Source organism: Panthera pardus, unplaced genomic scaffold (genome assembly GCF_024362965.1).
Source record: "Panthera pardus isolate Hobbes unplaced genomic scaffold, ASM2436296v1 HiC_scaffold_18, whole genome shotgun sequence".
In the NCBI taxonomy this organism is placed as follows: domain Eukaryota; kingdom Metazoa; phylum Chordata; class Mammalia; order Carnivora; family Felidae; genus Panthera; species Panthera pardus.
Window position 1 is genome coordinate 28,836,416 of NW_026526743.1, and position 21,663 is coordinate 28,858,078.

The window sequence follows — 21,663 nt, forward strand, 5'->3', positions numbered from 1 at the left end:
TCACCTTTTGGTCCCCCCCCCCACACACACACACCATTGTGTTGACTCATTTACAAAAAGGCTCTCCATCCTGCTTTGATGCAAGAGAATAACCTCATACCAGCTTAGCATAACCAATGGAAAGACAATGCCTCTTGCTCAATAGTTCCAGCCAAAATCCCAGGGCTGATTCTTATTGGACCCCCTTGAATCACATGTCCTTCCCTGAACCAATCACTGTGTTCACGGGGATGGAAGAAGCTGATTGGCCAGGCCTGAGACCTGTGCCAACCTCCCCCTGGACGCAGACGAACAACGGTACCTAAGTCTCACAGGCCGACATTAGGAAAGGAGACAGTGGCCTCCCCAAAGAAAAATGTGGGTGTTTTAACCAGGACAGAAAACAGCGAAAGCTATCAGTGTCTACCAAACATATGTGGACATTTACTCTTGGCTGTGGCCTGTGGAGAAATGATCCTGGGAACTGGGTAGTGGTTCTGCGGTAGAGCATTAATTATTGCAGGGAGGACGTTCCTAACGCCCAGATTTTCCACACACAGAGTAACAGCTCCTGGCATCTGGGGACCCGAGATACACCCAGTTGTAGGTTATTCTGCCATCTATTCAGTTATCCTGAGACTCAGGAAGCCTGGGTCCAGCCCTGGCTCTGCCACTTTTCCTACGTGTGACCTGGAATAATCTTTTTCCTCTCTGGGCCTCAGTTTCCCATTCTGTGAAGTCAAGGGCAGGTACAGACTAGGTGATCCTTGGGTCCTCTGGCCCTGACGTTCCAGAGATGCGTAGAAGGCAGTCTTTCAGCTGCTCCTCCTTCAGAACTGGCAGACCCAGCCTGCGTCTTGCCAGCAATACCGGGAAAGCTGGGTGAACACTGGGTTGGTGTTGGGGGTTCCTCTTAACCCTTGCTTTATTCTTGTGGCATCGTTCCATTCAGCAATCCAATCCTACAAATATTTATTGAGTGTCTATCAGAGTCAGGATAAGCCCGGTATTGGGAGAATTACTTTTATGTTTGCACAATCCACTCCTCGTTAACATCCTGTGTGAGCGTGCAGGGGGGAAGAGGAGGGAGGGCAAGTCAGGAGCCCCCATTTTACAGATGAGGCCACTGCGCGATGTTGAATTCCCCTGATCCAGCCTCTCGTGTTCCTCTCCTGGCCACGGCTGTCCTTTCACATTTAGGCGTGTGATTATTTGCTTAATGCTGGTCTTTCCCACTAGGGCGTTTGCGGCTGGGGAGGGATCGGGTCTGTTTCTGCGCCTTACCCAGTGCCTGGCACATAGCAGGCACTCGACAAATGTTTCCTGAGTGAATGCATGAATGCGGGGAGGGAAAGAGGAAAGGAGAGAAGGAAGGCAGGCAGGCACGGAGGGAGAGAGGGAGCAAGCAAGACGCCGTTGAAAGATCTGCTTCTAACTTTTTGCAGGATCTTGGCCAAGACCCTTGTTCTCTCTGGGCTGAATCTCCTCCTCTGGCAAACGAGGGGGTTGTCAATAAAGTGATTTCCCGGCAGGACTTGCGTCAGTATCATGCCCGGCACTGAACAGCCATACGGTCATCCTGGCTGCACCCCCAAATTTTTTTTATCACTGTTGATCTTTGGATGATATGGGGGTTGGGGCGCCAGCCCGTTGCACAGTCAAAAATCCATGTATAACTTCTGACTCCCCCCAGACTTTACTACTAATATCCTGTTGTTGACAAGAAGCCTTACCAGTAATATAGTCACTTAACACACATTGTGTACCTTATAGGTATTACATACTGTATTCTTACAATAAAGTAAGCTAGAGAAAAGAAAACCGCATTGGGAAAATTAAAAGGAAAGCACACGTATAGTAAGTGTACTTCTTGGAAAAAAAAATCCACATGTAAGTGAAGCCGCGCAGTTCGAACCTGTGCTGTTTGAAGGTCAACTGCACATGAGTTTCAGGTGCACGATGTAATTTTTTCTTTTTCTTTTTTTAAGTTTATTTATGTATCTCTTTCTTTAACGTTTATTTATTTTTGAGACAGAGAGAGACAGAGCATGAACGGGGGAGGGGCAGAGAGCAAGGGAGACACAGAATCCGAAACAGGCTCCAGGCTCCGAGCTGTCAGCACAGAGCCCCACGCGGGGCTGGAACCCATGAACTGTGAGATCACGACCTGAGCCGAAGTCGGGCGCTCAACCGACTAAGCCACCCAGGCGCCCCCATTTGGGTATCTTGGGAGAGAGACAGAGCGCTCGAGCATGAGAGGGGCAGAGCAGAGAGGGAGAGAGAGAATCGCATGCCGTCTTCTCACTGTCGATGCAGAGCCTGACTCGGGGCTTGATCTCATGAACCGCGAGACCATGACCTGAGCCGAGATCAAGAGTCAGACGCTTAACCGACGGAGCCACCCAGGTGCCACCCCCCCCCCCACCCCCCCATTGCCTGCATTTTTAGCCAGCTTCCAGGTTATCCCCTGGGTGCCTGGAACTTGCAAGTGTCAGGCAGGAAAACGTCTGGGACCCGTCCGGCTCTGATGCCCTCGCCCGGTCTGTGTCAGCTCCCCTCCCCCAGGCCCCCGCCCTCCCCCGAGGCTGGCCACTCTGCCGCACCGACAGGGCACCCACCATAAGTGCCCTGGCAGCTCCCACTGCCTCGTTCCACTCCACTGAGCACCAGGTAATTTGTGTCACGTTTTATTCTCATCTCCCTACCTTTCCCTTCCATCTCTGGGTTTTTTTAGGGGGCAGACTCCTGAATTTTCCGTTGGATCACAGGACTCCCATGCTGTGCAAATTACACGGGGGGTGTGCCCACGCCAGACAGCCCTCTGCGTAGAGCTGCTCGCTCTGATCAGGGCGCACGGTAGAGCTCAGCCGTGTCCCCGGCTGGGGGGAGAAGATGGCGCCGATGGATGACAGGCCACAAACCCCAGCGAAGGGACAAGGCGCTCAGGCATCACGGCGAGAGCAAAGGCCCTACTTGCCAAGCCCAAAGTCTCCCACTTTGGACAGACAAACAGCCCTGGTTGTTTCACTCGTGAAATACCAGGTGCCCTTGGGGAGCACGGGGCGCCCTGCCAGGCTGCTTTGAAGGTGGCGGTGGGGAACAGAAAAGAGGCGTGCGGGAGCGTTGTTCCACATTTTGGGCCTCAACTGGCCCATTTACAAAATGAGGTTGCACCCCTTGACCTGTCTACGTCATGGGACGCCTGGGAAGAGCAAAGGAGAAAAAAAAACTGGGACCGAGCAGTCTACAACTGGACATCGTTCATGCTCCCTTAACTCAACCCCCTGTCTCCCAGATGAGGCCGTGCCTCCATGGGCCACAGCCTATCGTTGTCAACAGATGGCTGTTTGCACGGGTCCTTGGGCCCTTGATATTTCTACCCCAGTGGAGCACATACCTCGCAAGGCCTGGTCTTCACTTTTGTCGTCTGTGTTCTCCACCAATACATCGGGCAATGCTGGAAAAGTCCCTGAGGACAAGGCCCTTCCATGCCGCCAAGCGGTGGTCCAGCCAGCGTTTATTTAGCATGAGAGACCGTGGTTCCAAAGCCCCTCGTCTCACTGTTGGCACGCGGGAAGCAGGCATCCATGGATTCGAGGAAAATTGACTTTGGATTGAGTTCATAGAACACCAGAGAGTCCGGAGAACTCTTTCTCGGAACTCAAATGAAAACACATAATGTGGTTAATATTAAATAAAGGGATTGGGCAACCCTTCCCCCTTTTCCTTTTCATGGTTTGCGCTGATGTGTCCTTGATCGGGGCCTGTGTTGCTTATGGTCAATAAATGACTCACCTTGGCTGCCTTCTGTTTATTCCATACACACTATGAGTTTGAAGAGAGCACATCGAACTTGGCGCCTAAAGGGAACGCTCAGGGATTTGGGGGGAAATGTGGATAGCCCAGGAGCCTTTCAAGGGTAAACGGATGCCAGCCTGCAAGGTCCCAAAGCAGGATCTGTGGGTCTGAAGTCATCCCTAAACCATGTATTCATCAAGAATTCCCAGTAACATTCGGTCCTCGCTGAAGGCTTGAGAGAAATGAACGCCATTGCTTCCAACATGCACATGCAAGTTGGGGACGTTGTATCTCGAGTCTTTGTTCTGCCAGTTTCCTGGGTGAGCTCAATGGGCTTCTTCCCCTCTGTGGGCCTCACTTTTTCCGCCTGTCTAATGGAGTTTTCTCTGAGGTCCTTCCAGCTCTGCTACGTCCAGATTTCCAGAGCTCTTGGAAACAGACGGTGTCTCATCCTTGCCCGGCTCATGGTGAATCTGCTGATTAAATGACAAAGAAACACAGGATGATGGTTCGAGTGTGGGCAGAACTGGGTTCTCATTTGTTTCTCCCCACGTGACCCTGTGTGGGCCCCGCCTCTCCCCGAGGGTCAGAATTTCTACTAGGACAATCAGAAAATTGGATTCGATGGGCACCAGACAGAGCCTGGCCCACCAGGGGCTTTGTACTTGGGGCAGCGTTACAGGTGATGGCGACCAAATGCTTTTGGGCAGAGCATCTGCCCTCCCGGGGAGTCCGCTGGCCAACCCCGTGCTGGAGGCACACACCTGGTGTGGTTACCCACGGTGGCATCCTGCCTGGTCCTTCGTGCGTGACCCCCCCAGGTAGCCGCCCCTCTGAGTCCTCCTGGCTCTGATGTTTTGTGGTTCTAAGAGGGTGTAGGGAGGGGGTACAGATCTGGCAGTGCCTGTCGTGCCACATAGCAAAGGTCTGGATTCTTGGGAAAGGCCCCTGTGATGGTGCATTTTATGTGTCAACTTGCTGGGATACGGGGTGCCAGATGAAACGGTATTTCTGGGGGAGTCTGGAGGGTGTTTCCAGATGAGATTAGCGTTTGAATCAGCAGGCTGAGTAAGCCTATTGCCCTCCCCAGCATGGGCGGACGGGTGTCCACTGAATAGAACAAAATGTGGAGGAAGGGGTGACTTGCCCTCTCTGCCCGCCTACTTTGAGCTGGGACACCCGTTTTCTGTCCTCAGATGGGACCTGCACCATCACCCTTTATCGCTCTCTCTTTGTTTCTGTTTATATCTATTCTATTGGCTATATTTGTGTATATCCAATTAGCTCCAGAGAACCCGAATACAGTCCCACACCTTCTCAACACCTCTTTAGCTGTCGGGCCCTCCTGTTGCTGACCCCCAAAGTCCAGGGGTGTTCAGCAGCCCCCAGAGGCCTTGCTCCTCTGACCCCTCAGCCGACTCAGACTGAATGCACCATCAGGGGATGTGGAGAAAAACCCCTGGTTCCAAATGAAAAGTATGCAGTCATCCCTGCCCATCAAATGGGCCCTCGCGCTGGCCTCCCGAGGGCAGGCCGGGCGCAGGGACCCCAGAAGCCTGATGCAGGTGTGCGGTAGGGCCGGAACCAGCCTCCAGAAACAGTGTCAGAACATGGCCCTTCCGACTGGGGTCCGGAGTCCAGGCGCCGTTTGATCTTGAGTTTGCCTCAGAGCCTCCGTCTTCCCTTATGCTGTAAGAGGGGCTTAAAATCAACCATTCATTCATTCATTCATTCATTCACCGGATAACCCCCAAATCCCCATGTGAGACTAGGAAGGAACTTGAAGGTCCTTTGGCCCAAATATTCTTTTGCTTGAAGGCCTTCCACAAGCACCACTGCTGAGTGTTTGAACCACTCCAGGTTATTTATTAAGCACCTACTGTGTACCAGGCATTTGCAAAAACACTTGAACCGTGAATTTCCTGCCCCGAGGGTGTTAATTGCGTGAAGAAGCAGGCAAATTATTCCTGAAGGTAATATCTGTGTGATACCAGGGGGAGACGTCCTATATGCCACCGCTGCTTCAGAGAAGAAAAAAAATTCATCTGGCTGGCACACCAAGGGTGTGGCACTTGAGCGATGGGGTTCCTGGTATAGGGGACAGTCTGAATAAATGTGCGGAGGCAGCCCTGGGCCAGATGTTTGCCTGGAAGGGTGAAGAGCTCAGTCCTATTGGAACCCAGCGCATTCGGGAAAGCTGCTAGAGGCCCCTGGAAGGTAATGGGGGTGCTGAGGGCTTGAACAATAATCTGCTGAATCCATATCACACATTCCAGTTCTCCAAGCTCTTCGCCAACATTCTCTCAACGATCTTTGAGGCAAGGCTGTAGAGCTGGGAGCTGGGCTGGCTCCCCAATGGGAAGGGATTCTCCGGAACCACGCGGCCCATCATTCCTGGATCCAGGCTGGCATTGGCCTGCTCAGACCCTGTGTTAGTTTCCTAGGGCGGCCGGAGCAAAGTGCCACAGAAGCGTGGCTTAAAACAACAGAAACTCGGCCCGCCTGGGTGGGTCAGTCGGGTAAGCTTCTGACTTCAGCTCAGGTCATGATCTCACGGTTCGTGAGTTCGAGCCCCTTGCTGGGCTCTGTGCTGACAGCTCGGAGCCTGGAGCCCGTTTCGGATTCTGTCTCCCTCTCTCTCTGCCCCTCCCCCGCTCACACTCTGTATCTCGCTCTCAAAAATAAATAAACATTAAAAAATTTAAACACACACACACACACACACACAATGGAAATGCACTCTCTCACAGTTCTGGATGTCAGAAGTCTGAAATCGAGGTGTTGCAGGACCATGTTCCCTCTGAAATCTCTAGAGAAGAATCTGTCCTGGCCTCAGTTTGTGATGGCTGCTGGGCAGGCCTCAGCGCTGTGCGGCTTCACTCTGTCCCTGCCTTTAAGGAGCCTCTTCCCTCTGTCTGTCTCTGTGTGTCCTCTCTTTTTCTTAGAAGGGCGGTAGTCATACTGCATTTAGGGCTCACCCTGACCCAGTATGAACTCATCTGAACTACAGCAGATCGTCTTTATTTGTGGACTCTATATTTGCTAATTCGCCTGCATGCTAAAATGTATTTGTAACCTCCAAATCAATACACGTGGTCATTTACAGACACGCACAGCACAGTGAACAATATGAATTGCCCAACACGCACATTCCCCACTGATGTAGGATATCTTTGTCTTCTTGTTTCAGCTTTCATAAGGAAGTTCGTTCGTTCGTTTGTTCGTTTGTTCCTTCCTCCCTCCCTCCCTTCCTTCTTTCCTTCCTTCCCTCTTCCTTCCTTCCTTCCTTCCTTCCTTCCTTCCTTCCTTCCTTCCTTCTTTCCTTCCTTCTTTCTTTCCTTCCTTCCTTCCTTCTTTCCTGTTTATTTACTACTACATTTTTCTCAACTTTGTGCTTTTTGTGGGTGATTTTGCTACTTAAAATGGCCCCCAGTGCTGAAATGTCCAGTTCCTATGAGCAAGAAAGCTGTGATGTGCCTAATGGAGAAAATACATGCATTAGATTAGATTCGTTCAGGCATGAGTTACAGTGCTGTTGGCCATGAGTTCAAGGTTAATGAATCAATAATATATAGTAAAGAAGATGTCTTTTTTTTAATTAGAAAAAAAATTTAATGTTTATTTTTGAGAGAGAGAGAGAGAGAGAGAGACAGAGCATGAGCCGGGGAGAGAAAGAGGGAGACACAGAATCTGAAGCAGGCTCCAGGCTCCGAGCTGTCAGCACAGAGCCTGATGTGGGGCTTGAACTCATGAATCGTGAGATCATGACCTGAGCCAAAGTCAGACGCTTAAGTGACTGAGCCACCCAGGTGCCTTAAACACACTTAAATACACTTAAAACATGCTAAAAATGTACATGATTGGTTGATGAAAATATTGTGACCAGAGGCTCCCAGGAACCTAACCCTGTATTTCTCCTATGGGCAATGGGTTCTGTATTCACTATTTCAGGGTTTGCAGTGGCTTTATAGAACGTAACTATTGTGTCGGGCTCCTGGGTGGCTCAGTGGGTTAAGCACTTGACTCTTGATCTCAGCTCAGGTCATGATCTCATAGTTTGTGGGCTCAAGCCCTGAGTTGGGCTCTGTGCTGACAGCACAGAGCCTGCTTCGGATCCTCTGTCTCCCTCTCTCTCTGCCCCTCCCCTGCTTGTTCTCATGCTCTTTTTTTTCTCTCTCTCTCTCTCAAAATAAGTAAACTTTTTAAAAAAGAACATAACTACTGTGAGTAACGAGAATTGATTGCAATTACATTTACAGAGGCTCTATTTCCAGAGACCACAGTCTGAAGTTCTGGATGGTCATAAATTTTGGGGGGACACTAGTCCAGCCAGTATAGACCCCAGAGGTGGTCTCTCTCCCACACCAGTAATTTCCCAAACTGGCCAATCACCTCATTCTTCCTGGGGACCTTGTTAAGAATGCATATTTTAGGTCCTGCCCCAGAGACTATAATCCAAGATCTGAGAGGGGCCCAGGAATCTGCATTTTCAGAAGGGCCAGGTCAACATGATGATTGCTCCCATGACGACTCAATGCAGTGAACGGAGATCTTTATTCTCTCGAAACTGGCATCTATTTCCATAAAATGGGCATTTTTGCCTTAGAGGGTTATGTGAGGATTAACTAAAATGTGGTCACATTGACTAGGCACCTTAGGAAGTTGGCAATAAGTGGTAAGCACTAAGAACTGTAGCGTATTCTGAATGTCTATGTCTTCAAGCTGATACATTTTCCCCAATATACTGTTGTATTTATTCTCTTACTTGGTTCTCTTAACTCTGTAAGATAGGCAAGATGGTACTCGCTTGTGTCCTTGAGGACGGCAGTGAGAAAGGACAACCTATCATGAGGAAGGAGGCAAACTAAGTTTCCAGAAGAAGACAAAGTAACTCAAGAATTACTTTGGGGATATTTTGTTTACGGTATCTAGCTGCAACTTGTTGGTAGCCACAGGGCTTCACCGGAAATTTTCTCTAATGATGAGTATAGTGGGAAGAGTATAAGCTTTACAGTGGGCTTACCTTTACAGCCCTGTGATCTTAGGTTAGGCAACCTCACAGAGTCTCTGTTTTTCCATCTGTACAGTGCAATAATAGCATCCATAAGGCAGAGTTGGATGATCAGAGATAATGATGTTTGTAAAGCATCTGTCGCAGTGTCAAGGCACTAACATTTTACAATGATGCGTTATGTTAATATAATACTTCACAATTTCTGAAGTATTTCCACTCTTTCATTTGCTCCTCATGGTAACTTTCCATCCATCCTTCCATCCATCTATCCTTCCTTCTTACCTTCCTTCCTTCCTTCTATCCAACTTTCCCTTCCCTTCCCTTCCCTTCCCTTCCCTTCCCTTCCCTTCCCTTCCCTTCCCTTCCCTCCCCTCCCCTCCCCTCCCCTCCCCTTCCTTTTCCTTCCTTCCTTCCTTCCTTCCTTCCTTCCTTCCTTCCTTCCTTCCATCTAGTCATCTATCTATGCAACCATCCAACCATCCATCCATCCATCCATCCATCTATCCATCCGTCCATCCTGTGATTGGCACCAGTTAGTTAAGCTGTAGTGAGCAAAACATACAAAGAATCCTCACCCTTAAGAGCTTAGAGACTGGTAGGAAAGACAGATGACAGACAAGTGATGAGGCAACAAATAGCCATGGTTAAATACACATTTTATGATGGACATGAACAGGATACTGAGAGAGAACGATGGGGAAGCCCTAGTTAGAATGGCCAGAGATGGCTTCCTTGACTGGCTAACGAGAAAAGACATTCATGAGAGGACTCAAGGGAAGGCATTTCAGGCAAACGGAACATACCCAATGGCCCTGCAGTCGGGTCAGCTTGGATTATTGCATTCATTCATTATCCACTCTTTTGGAATCCCTGGAGGCATGCATAGCTACTCTGAAGTTTAGCTTTTCTTTTGTCTCTGAGGAACCCAAAGGGTTAAATGTGAGCTCAAGTTTCCAGGCCAGGAAAGTATCTGAGTCCCATTTCCCACTGCTGTACTGGCCACTGACAAGACATCAGGACTGGCTTCCATGGCTCCAAGATGCCTTGCACAACACTGTAAGAGATTTCCATTACTTTGGCCAGAAATCAATGAGTTTGGGCACCTCTTGGGGATAAGAGACTCCTTGTTTCGAATAGCATGGAAGGGAGTGAATGCCTTCCTCCCTAGTCATCATGCCCTGTAGGTGATGTATCCTTTTACACCTAGCCCCCTGTAGGTAGAGAGGAAGCCAAGGCCAAGAGAGACAAAGAAACTTGGCTCAATCACTTGGAGAGTTTAGGATGGCGTCCAACCAGCTATGTGCCCTCTTGGCTGCCCCCGCCCAGAGCTGCTCCCTCCACTACTCAAGCCACAGCTCACCTGCCCCATTTACAGGAACCCCCAAAGGCTAGCCCGCGTTGTCTCCTATCCTGAGCCAGGGAAGCTTTTACCACTCACTCTTTTGTTGGTTTCTCCAACCCTGACCGATCAGGCCTTTTTGATGTTGGTGTTACCAAATCCAGAGCCCACATCCACGTCCTTTCTTCCAAAAACAATGCAATCTGCAATTATTGATACGCCTCGTTGTGGTTTCTGACTTTCTGCCAAATTTGTCTGGAACGTTTGGGCTTTGATCACTAATCTGTGACCAAGCATTGCCCTGATGATTTGGGAAAGCAACCAAACTTACTATCCGAGTAAGGGGCTAATGATAAAGCCACCTGTCACAGTGTCACCTTCTTGGCCTACCGGTGGATGTCAGCTCCTCACAGTTGCCTCTTCTGGCATTTCCTGAGACCCTTCCTTCTCAAGAAGAGAGTCCACAGGGGTGATGATGTAGAAAAGGAAACCATGGTAATGACCCCCATCTATCTCAGTCAGTTTCAATCCTGGGAGCAGGGAGAAAGCCAAACTTTGTATGTTTCCAGCATGCACAGCCAAGTTCCAGGGCAAGAGAGCAATGACGTCCTGACTTGTGGCCTGGTGGCATGTGCATAGGCTTGACATGCCATGGTCTGGCTGTTGCCCCTCTGTCAGAGTAGCTGCCCAGGGTCCGTGGCCACGAGCTGGAGGCCCCTCTCCCTCCTCTCTGACCAGGGGCTTGCATTCTAGAAGGTGAGGGGAATGTGTAACTCTGGCGTTAACCCTCTGCAGGGCTCAGATGGGTGCTGACTATGGCCCATGGGAAGTTGAGGTGCTCACATAATTAAACTCAGGTCTATGACCTTAATTGAGCAAACACCTTGGGCTCCTGGCCGGGTCCACTCATGATGGTTTCTGAAGCCCTTCTGCAGGGGAGCCTTGTCCACAGCTGCTCAGAGCCTTGCTCCAGATTCAGATAAACTGAGTGTGCTCTCTCTACTGTGTGAGGCTCTCTCTCCTGGTGCCTCAGTTATGTCTCAAGTGGGGAACTCATGGTATCTGCTGCTCAGGATTTCTGTGAGGAAGTGATGAGAGAACATGCCCTTTAGCAGGTGTACTAAGCAATGAAGATTGTTACTAAAGGATGGATTCCCCTGACACCCGAGCTGTAAACATGGGCCTTGAAAGGGGTGATGATGAAGCTGGCAGGGGAGGTGGGGAGGGCCGGTTGACCTTGCTGCTGTCCAGCAGTCCATGCCCTGGTGGAATGGATCTTCCCCGAGGACACACGGTGCTGAGTCTCGACCCACAGCATGAGGTACCATATGACCGTCCCCAAGTCGATGACTACAGTGGCTCCCTAGCAGGTTCCATTGATGCCCTGTCCTGTATCCCATTGGCTCACCTGAGTTGACCAGCGTTGCAAGCAGCCTATGACCCCAGCCAACTGCCTCTTTCTCTTTCTCTCTTACTTAGGCACCAAGGGAGCTTGCTTGAGCAAATGCCAGTGCAACCAGGCAGGGTACGTGTGTCTGTGTGCGTGCATATAAGTTCGGCCGATGGAGATGACAGTGAGTGGATAAATGGCCCAGCCCCCTGTCCTCCAGGTGATTATTTCAAGGTGTCTTCTGCACAGTTTCTTAGGGAGCCCAAGTGGGATTGAGCCTGTTGTCCGCGGCCATCCCAGGTTATTGACAAACACTGTGTTGACTTTCCTTCCTTCCCTGACTCGCTCTCTCCACTGCCTCCCTTATTTCCTGGGATCAGGGCCCTGATGAACCACTGTATCCAGCCAGGATCTGCCTCCAGGGAGACCTGAACTAAGACCAGAGATGCCTGGAAACCAAGGTGGCCTGATGCGTCAGCTGAGGCATTTCCGCATTGGTGGCCAGAGGCTTGCTGGCACGCTTTCTTCCCTCTGAGGGGCCCTTAGTGCCTCCCACCCCACCTCCTACCCCTGCACATCATAGGCCCAGGCCCCAGCCACCAGAGCGAGGCCAGTGACTCATCTGTGATTCATCTGAGCACCCCAGCATTGGCACGTGTCTGAAGACACCAAGTGGAAGTTATGTCTTCTGTGCCCTCCTGATGAGGGGTGAAAGCTGAAGGCGCTGGTCCCCGGCCCATCCTCTTCCTCTGTCCATATGTAGATGAGTGTCTTCAGAGGCCTGAATTCCTGTTTTGTTTTATATTTTTTTTTAAGTTTATTTATTTTGAGAGAGAGAGAGACAGAGAGAGAGAATATGAGCTAGGGAGGGGCAGAGAGAGCGGAGACAAAGGATCTGAAGCAGGTTCCACATTATCAGTGCAGAACCCTTTGTGGGGCTCAATCTCATGAGCCTCGAGATCATAACCTGGGCCAAAATCGAGAGTCAGACGCTCAACTGACTGAGCCACCCAGGCGCCCCTGAGTTCCGGGGTTTTGAAATGACTGCCATGGCCCACATGAAGCGTTTTGAATCAGAGCTACGCTCAGTCCAACTGCCTCTTCCTCCTGCCTACATGTCGCAGGGTTCAGGTGTCCCGTTACTTGGGAGGGATTAGCTCAGTGAAATCTAGAGCTAGAGAGGCCCTTGCATTTCAACGCGTGCAGAGACACCCATTACCTATGGCTGTGGCTGCTACTCTCCAAGGCCTTTCTCATGGCCATTGTTGACCACGACCCCCCTCTCCACCATCTTTCCCTCTGAGTCCAAATGTGACATCATGATCACACCAGGCAGAGGATGGGCAGGGCGAGGCCAGGAAGCAAGGCGCAGGACCCTGGGGTGACCGAGATGAACAAGACAGCTGAGCCTCCTGTTCTGGAGAAGGTTGCAGACTAACGAGAGTAGATCATAACAAATACGCAAGATGATTTCAGGTAACAGCAGGTTCCACCAAGAAAATAAACCCATGGTAATGAAGGAGATAGGTGAAGGGGGAAAGCTTTAAAGGGCAGGTCAGCTGAGGCTGGCCTGGGCTCGGTGGGTTCCACATCTGGAAAGTAGGACAGGGAGTCTGGAGGGTGGGAACAAGGGGTCCTGGCAAGATGTGGTGTCAGGACAGCAGGGCAAGGCGTCTGGGGCCGCGATTGGGGGTTCCACAGCCCCATGTAAGGACGAGAAGATGTTACTGCCAGATTTTCAGTGGGGATATGACATGATCTCATTTATGTTATTTTCTTTTTTCAGTAAAAAATTGAGGTATTAGGGAGCCTGGGTGGCTCAGTCGGTCAAGCACCTGACTTCAGCTCAGGTCAGGATCTCGCGGTTTACGGGTTCGAGCCCTGGTTCGGGCTCTGTGAGCCCAAGGCTCAGAGTCTGGAGCCTTCTTCAGATTCTGTGTCTCCCTGTCTCTCTGCCCCTCCCCTGCTCACGCTGTCTCTCTCACTTTCAAAAACATAAATAAACATTTAAAAAAATCGTTTTAGGTCAAGGTATTAAATAGATTTAGGGGGTGCGTTGGTGCACACATCTTGGGAACGTCTCAATGAATTTTCCCATGTGTTCACCTGTGTTGCACCCACATCAAAACATAGGACAGTTCTGGAACCCCAGGAATTTTTTGTTTCTGAAAGATCCTTCTGGCCGCTCTGTGGAGAATGCAGTGCAGGGAGGTGAGTCCAAACAGGGAGACCCGTCAGAGGCGAGTATGGCCATCCAGGCTTGGATTAGGGTAGATGCGGTGGAAAGAGAAAATGGTGGGTTTGGGAGGCTTTTTGGTTGAAGTGCCAATAAGAGCAACAGAGACATTGAGAAGACATGTCAGATCTTTTGGCTTTGACCATGGCACATTGTAGGGCAATGGGGAACAAGGGAAGGATTGTGCTGGGGAATGGGGTAGGGCAACGTGGGGCAATCCCTTTGACCTGGTAAAGTGAGATGCCATGGCCACCCTCTGCCTCCCCCAGATCCCATATCAGAGCCCCCCAGAAACGAGTCACTGGAATGGTGAGAGCTGATAGCAAGTGTCCCCGACTGGCCTAAGGACAGAAAAGCACCGTCCCCGGCTAGCCCGAGGCCATCAGGAGAGGTAGGGGGAGGGCGGCTTTGGGAGGACAGCGTTCGCTCTCAGCTGTGTCCCTTGGAAAGCTGGGTCACTGGAAGGAGAGGTGCAGAGCAGGGCGTGACGCTGGCTTCTCACTCAGGAGCCATCTGCTCACTAATGCAAACAGCCCCGTCTGTCAGGCCAGGCGAGGAAAAATGACTGGGGCAGCCCCATCGCCGAGCCGAGGGAGAGGGGTCTCTGGACCCATGAGGTAATCCCTCCGGTGATGTATGGCCCAGAGAAGAGCTGGGTTAATGATCTTCTGCAGGACCCGGGAGTAAAACACAGTAATTTCATAATACCGCGTGTGATGGATTAAGGCGTGTTAATACCAGGAGTATACATTAAGGGAAATGATCTTGCTGGCATGCTAAATGGCAAAATAAAAGCACTTTTAGAAACTTCCGTGATTAATTGGTCTGCCCTTTTAGTTCCGTACCATGATAAAGTAAAGCTCACTTCTCCTGGTCGCCTCCCAGGCAATTCCTCTAAATCCCCCAGCCCTCCAAGGACCCCCCGGGAAGGCCAGCCTCGGGGGAGAGCCCAGACCTGCAGCCTGGGACGTGCCCCCACGTCGTCTCCCTTTCCTGCTCTTACTTGACCATTTGAGGTCCCACCGGGGCAGCCGGTTCGCACAGTTCAATGTGCTCGGCAACCCTGCTGTCCAGGTTGGATCCCTGCTCCTCTGCCTGACAGCCTCACATCCTTGGGCGAGCTAAATATAGAACACCTTTAAGTCTCAGTTGTTTCTTCTGTAAAATGGGGACAACAGGAAACCTATCTGCTGAGGTTATAGGGATACGAGGAGCTGATTTATTTAACAAGCGCTCGTATGGCATTTCCTATGTGCTAAGACCCGTGAATGCATGGCCAAGGCTTAGGACGGCACCTGTCATACGGTGAGCGCCCCGTAAATATTAGCTCTTGGTGTGCTGGCTGTATTGATATGGCCCAGTAGCCCCAAGGAGCAGGGGACCATTGATATCCCATTTCACGGGTAGGGAAAGCTGAGGCTCAGAGAGTTATGTAAGTTTCTGGAGTGCCCGGGAAAGGGCAGGGCAAGGAGTAGGCACAGATAGGCCCACCTTTAACCAGTGGGCTTCCAGAACCCCACACCCGGTCTCCTTGGGAGGAAATAGCTGCTCCGGTTCTGTTCACAGGTGATAACTCTAGAGCTGGAAGGAGGAAGAGCCTCTGGACCGGCACCCAGACATTCCCTTGCTGGGTGCTGCCTTTGACCTCAGGAGGCCCCCTCCCCGCCCTCACAGAGCCCCACCTTGGAGGCAGCTGCCGCACTGTGGCAGAGAGGGCCAGGCCAGAGCCAGGAGCCCCGAGGGGAAGGCTCAGCCCTGCTGAGCCCTGCTCAGCGGTGTTATTCACACTGCGACACCGGGCAAGCTGCCCGCCTGAGTCCTCATCCCCCGGCACGGCGGCGAGGCGTTAGAAAGACAAGGCAAGAGGACGTTTTGTAACCTGCAAAACAAAGAACAGATCTGAGGCAGGATGAATCCTCCCTGCCCCGGAAGGCCTTGCGAGAGCCTTGTCCGCAGTCTGGCCGCCCTCCTTCCTGCTGCAGGAGAGCGAAGTGGAGTTCATTCAAGGTGGGCAGGTGGCTTCTGGCCATTTCTACCTCCCGTCGGAGGCCTGCCCGGTCCACCTGCCTGGTGTGCACCGGTATCTTCCCCTGCTGGGTGCTAATGCCGGTTGGATCGTCAGGCTTCTCTCCTGCATCACGCTGGTAACTGCCTGCCTCTTACAGACTCCTTCAGCCTCCATATTTGTCCACCCATTCAACAGTCACTTACAGATGCCTACTCTGCTTGAGCCAGCTGGGATGGCAGCAAGAATACGACAGAACTGACTTTGGACCTTGCAGAGCCTATGTTCGAGTGACAGTAAATGGAGACCAGCCATCCCATTCGGGGCTTACGGCTTTCTATCTCCCACAGATATTTAGTGTGAGGGTGGTAAGCTCCCACTGCCCCCGGTAGGCGGGCAAGTGGCATCGACGGATGAGGCAGGTCAGTGCGACGCAAAGGGAGCGGTGACATCTGAGGTGGCCTGGCCAGCCCCTCCTGTCCATACCAGCCGCGGCCGTTCTGGTCCCACGTGGGAATGTGGACCCAGCGGTCGTGTCTTCTGCTTCTCCTAGAGAATGGGGTAACGCTGGATTTTTTTTTTCCCCTTGAAATTTTCAGCATTAGCCACCAACTCAAAAATGTTTTGACACCACGTAGGTCAAATGAAACCCCTCTGCTAGCCAGATCTGGACCACCGCCTGGCCGTTCACAATCTTCGACTGAGAGCACCGCTGTTAGTTGGTTGACGGAACCCTTTGCTTGTGCATAGCACCCTACACCGTGTATACAACACTTTCCCAGAGAAGACCTCATGTGGTGCTCATCACAGCCCTGGGAGGAGACTGTCACCGAGTGTTCTCTCAACGAACATGATCCGAGACGGGCTAGGAGCCGCTCGTTCTCCCAGGCGAGAGCGTGTGTGAGCAAATGAAGCATCGAAAAACATCGCACAACTCAGACGTGGTGTGGAAAAGAGCTCAGGGACCAGGACTCAGATTCCCTTTGGTGTTCAAAAGGGCTGCTTTCTCTGCGTCTACAAGACTACGGGCACATAAATCCCGTAGTGGCCGGTTGGAGTCAAGGGCTCCAGAACTTGACCAGCGGAGTCCGGATCCTGCCTCTGCTGCACTACCACGGGAATATTGCTCAAATTCTACTCGCCAGCCCGCGCATCTGCCAAATGGGGATGATGACAACTTTGACTACGTCATGGGGCTTTTACCAGGATGCAGTACCAAAATGCCCATAAACTCTTCGTTATAGTCAGCCCTCGATAAATATTGCCACTATCGTGGGGAGTTTGGATCCGTAAAGTCCGTTATTTGGAAAATTTAATGGTATGAGACAATGCTTATTATACAATGTGAAATGAAAAAGTGGGTACCAGACAGGCTAACTTTATCTTTGTATACACGGGCTGAAAGCTGGAAAGAAACAGGGAGGGAGATGCGTCAAAACGGTAGTAATTTTGGGTACCAGGATTATAGGTGATTTTAATTGTCCGCCTTATAATTTGCTGAATTTGTAAAATTTTCTACAGTCGGCATGTATTAATTTAGAAAAATCAAAGCAGGATAATTTATTTCGAAAAAGTAAATTCCCAGTCTTGCAGAAAGGAACTTTAGCCTTAAACTTGTCCTCCCCAACACAGGCAACTGCTTTCCAAGGAAGCCCCTGCACTTGGGGGTCCCCGACTGTCTGGGATTCCCAAGGCTGTCCCAAGAGTCGACCCCCAGGCGTGAGTCTTTTTGGGGATCTCTGAAGAGCAGGGGTCCCCTCACTTCCTGGTCCAGTCCCCAAATCCAATCGCTCTTGCCTTCCACTCCCCCGCCCCCACCGGGCAGAGCTATGTCACAACAAGCCATTCCTGTCCTGAAGAGAGAAGGGAATCATCTTGGGCCCCTCCTGCCCACTGCCCAGGACAGTTGTTGAAGAATTGGCCCGCCTACCCTCATGTCTCAGAAAGTTCTCAGATTATTTGCTGGTATAGGCAGAGTAGTAAAGTTTGATTATTCACTTCCGATTTTTACAAAGCTCCTAAAAGCACCAAGAAAGGAAAGGAGATGAGCAAACCTGAAGCAGCCAACCTACCTTTCCATGTTCAGGTGCACCAATGAATGAATGAGTGAATGAGTGAATGAATGCAAGCTGCTGTGGTGTTTTTGCCATTTTCTATGAAACCACGAGCTCCCCCGAAAGCAAATTCATTTCTGCTAAATCCTAGGCCCGTTGCATTAGAGAAAGAAAAATACCCACCCCCCCCCTAGTTTGAATGCACCTCTCTTAAAAATATGGAAGATGATCATACAATCAGACAAATATAGCTTTTGAAGAGTATGAAGTTCTGGTCTAAAATTACATTTAATTATTGTTACATTTCAGACTTTGTAGGAAATAACAGTGCGGAAGTGTGACTTTCAAATTAGCATTGCAAGTGTCTGTGAGGTAGGTGAGGGTTTTAGCAAACCGCGGGGTTTTGAGCCTAAAATTACATGACATTATTTGCAACCGCAAAATTAGGTTGATTAGTTATTGTTCAAACTCATCTGCGAGAGAGAATGACTAGTAAGTTTTATCCCCACCACACACAAGTTTTCCACGTCCCCTCCCCACCCCACCCCCTGCTCCTTAAAGCCAGGCGAATCTTGAGCTCTCCTGAATGTTTTGACCTAACACTGGTGACGAGGCCCAACCAGAAATGCCAGCCATGAAGGGAGAGTCATTTTGCCTCATTATAGGACAACATCAGTGGCTGTTCTTTGGCCCCTTAATTCATTTCTTATAGTTTTTCTTGTCACATCCACTTGCTTTATAGCTTACTAACTCGCAAGTTATCGTTGTAATTTATGGTCAAAATTGAGTGGTAGCAAATCAAGGAATATTTCCATTGATTACCCTAAATTGTCTAATCTCCTGTATGTTTTTAGAACTTGATTGGGTGGTATTTACTGATTGCCTTCATCTAATTTAAAAATCAATCAATGGCAACAATGAGTGCTGGGGGATAAATTGAGTCTAATGCAGCCTAACCGAGGCAAATATCCATCAGGCCTGTGCACAATCACATCTGTGGGCGGTTTTAATACATAAACCATAACGGCCTGGAGCTGGGCGTCCGGAATGGACGCGCTGAAAATTCCCACTGGCATCTCATGCCTCTTGCATTGTCTATTTAGGGTGATTGCCCTCTGCCAGCATGAACATATTTCACTACAATAAAGCTGGAGCGAAGGAGATAAAAACGGGATCTGATTGTGTTTCAAGGCTTGCCAGTGCATCTTGGTCCCCCACATCCTCTGAGGATATTAACGGAAATTAACATAACGCCAGCCTTTTCTTAACTGCCTGCACGGTCCCAGGGAGAAACATCCGTGAGCTCGCGAACTCATCCCTCTGACACTCATATGCATCTGTTTTTGTTTTCATCATTACTTTCCGGACATTTGCTACGGCCGGTCATGGGGCATGGCATTTTGGTACGTTACACCGTTTACTTACACTTACACGTACGCTCAGAGGTGTGTTGGCTCCATTGTACAGATGGGAAACTGAGGCTTGGGTGAATTTGACAGCTGGTCCCAGATCACGTGGTTGGATGAGCAGGAAAACTGGGTCTTTGGGCTGCGCGCCACATCCAGGAGCTAAATGTCGAGCAACCCAGAGAAGGTAAAGGGGAACAAATCCAAGACCCTGAACAAATTTACTTCTGATTAGGAGTCAAAGATGCACCCAATTCACAATAAGACAGAGCAGGATGAAATAAGGGCTATCGCGGGGCACCTGGGTGGTTCAGTCGGTTAAACATCTGACTCTTGATCTCGGCTTGGGTCACGATCTTGAGGTTTGTGAGTTCGAGCCCCACATCAGACTCTGTGTCGACAGATCTGCCTGGGATTCTCTCTCGCGCTCTCTCTGCCCTTTCCCTGCTTGTGTGCATGTGCACCCTCTCTCAAAATAAATACATAAACTAAAAAAAGAAAAGAAAGAAGGGCCATCACCGTCCTGGAAGCCAGGAGTTATTATGGGGCACAAAGGAGCAGAAAGACTAAGTTTTAACTTAGAGACCAAAGAGTCAGAGATATCACATTTTGGGTTTTTTGGGCTGTCTAGACACAGTTGGGCCCTAGTGGGGGGGGGGGGGCAGGGAAGGGAAATGGTTTCAGGATCCCCAGCAAGGGCAGAGTACATAAGATCTCTACGTGTATGATTTGTATTATGCAGCATGGCAGGGCACCTGACCTGCTCACCAGCCCTGGGCAATGCCTGGCAAGCCCTTTCCTTGAACTCTCTATCTGTGAGCACCTTCAGCCCCAGACCCTGGACTTCTGGAGGAAACTCCTCTGAATTTATAATGAACTTCAGAGGTATTCTGAAGAGGGAAGTTGAGGAAGATTCGAACATGCCCCTTCCTTAAACGAGAAACACCACTTGGCATCACTGGAAGGCTCTATAGATTAAGACGAACAGATAAATATTCCAAAGTGTTGAGTTTGACCCAAAGTAAAACTTTGCCCATCCCTGGAGGCCATTCCAGGTGATCCCCGTCCGTCTGCCTCAGAATTCTCAGAAGCCCTCGAGAACCAGGGAAGCAGTAGGTCAAGATCTCAACCGGAAGAACCCACAACCTCACTAAGAGCGGCTCCCCAAACCCACAAAGCTGGACAGGGGGTTTTCAACCCAAGCAAGCAACTCCATAGGCAGGAAAACTGGACACCAGTGGACAGGGCTGCAAACCAAGAACTGTCCCGGGCTGTAATTCAAAGAGGATTTTGCAGTTCAGCATCTGACCAAACTTAGAGACTGTTTCACGGACCTTGGAATGTGTAGAACCCTCAGCAGGCTCCCACCCTGTCCTGTTGGACTGTCCGGTATCTCGGACACCATGGCCCTTTTTCTCAAACAAAATATTGTAAGATTCTTATCCCGGGGCTGTACAGCTCAGGAGGGCTATGGGCCATTCCCGCTTGGTTCCCCGAGATGCTTAAGGCATCTTTTTTTCCCTTAAAGACTTTAATTGTTGAGAGCATTCTTAGGTTCACAGTAAAATTGAAACAGATATAAACAATACCTCAGGTACCCCTTACCCCCACACATGCATAAACTCTCCCTTGATCAGCAGCTGCCACTGGGATGGTACATTGGTTACAACTGATGAACTTCCACTGACATACCACTGTCACCCAAGTAGTTTACACGAGGGCTCATTCTTGGTGTTGTGCATTCTATGGGTTTGGGCAAATTTCCAATGACAAATCTATCCGCCATTATGCAGCATCATCCAGAGTATTTTCACTGCCTTAAAAATCCTCTGGGTTCCATCTGTTCATCACCCCTGCCTCCGCCCCGACTCCCTGACGACTGCTGATCTTTTCATTGTCTCCATAGTCTAGCCTTTTCCAGCATGTCATACAGTTGAAATCCTACAGCATGTAGCCTTTTCAGATTGGCTTTTCACTTAGTAATACGCATCGAAGATTCCGCCATGGCTTTTCATGGCTTGAAAGCTCATTTCTTCTTAGTGCTGAATAAGATTCCATTGTCTGGATAATACATCTTTTTGAATGAGTGAGTTATTGAACATTTCCCAACCACAAGGCTCTTTTTTTCATAGCTCAGCGACAGTTGGCCAGGCATTTCTTGAGCCTCTCAGTGACAGGGGGATGAGTACTTGAAGTTCCTGCTCCCTGTACTTCCCCCATGCCGTCTCCTTCCTTCTCCGTTATGGCCGTTGGCTGAGACTGCTGGTTGTCCGCCATATCTTGCCTCCCCCTTCCCAAGGTAAGAAAGCTCATATTTTAGCTGGTCACAGAATAAAGCTGACATTTATCAGCTTTCCTCGCAGGTGGGTGTGCACAAGTGACTGTTAACTTGTGGGATATAGGTGAAATTTTGCAGAGCTGTTTCTGAGAACTGTCTTCAAA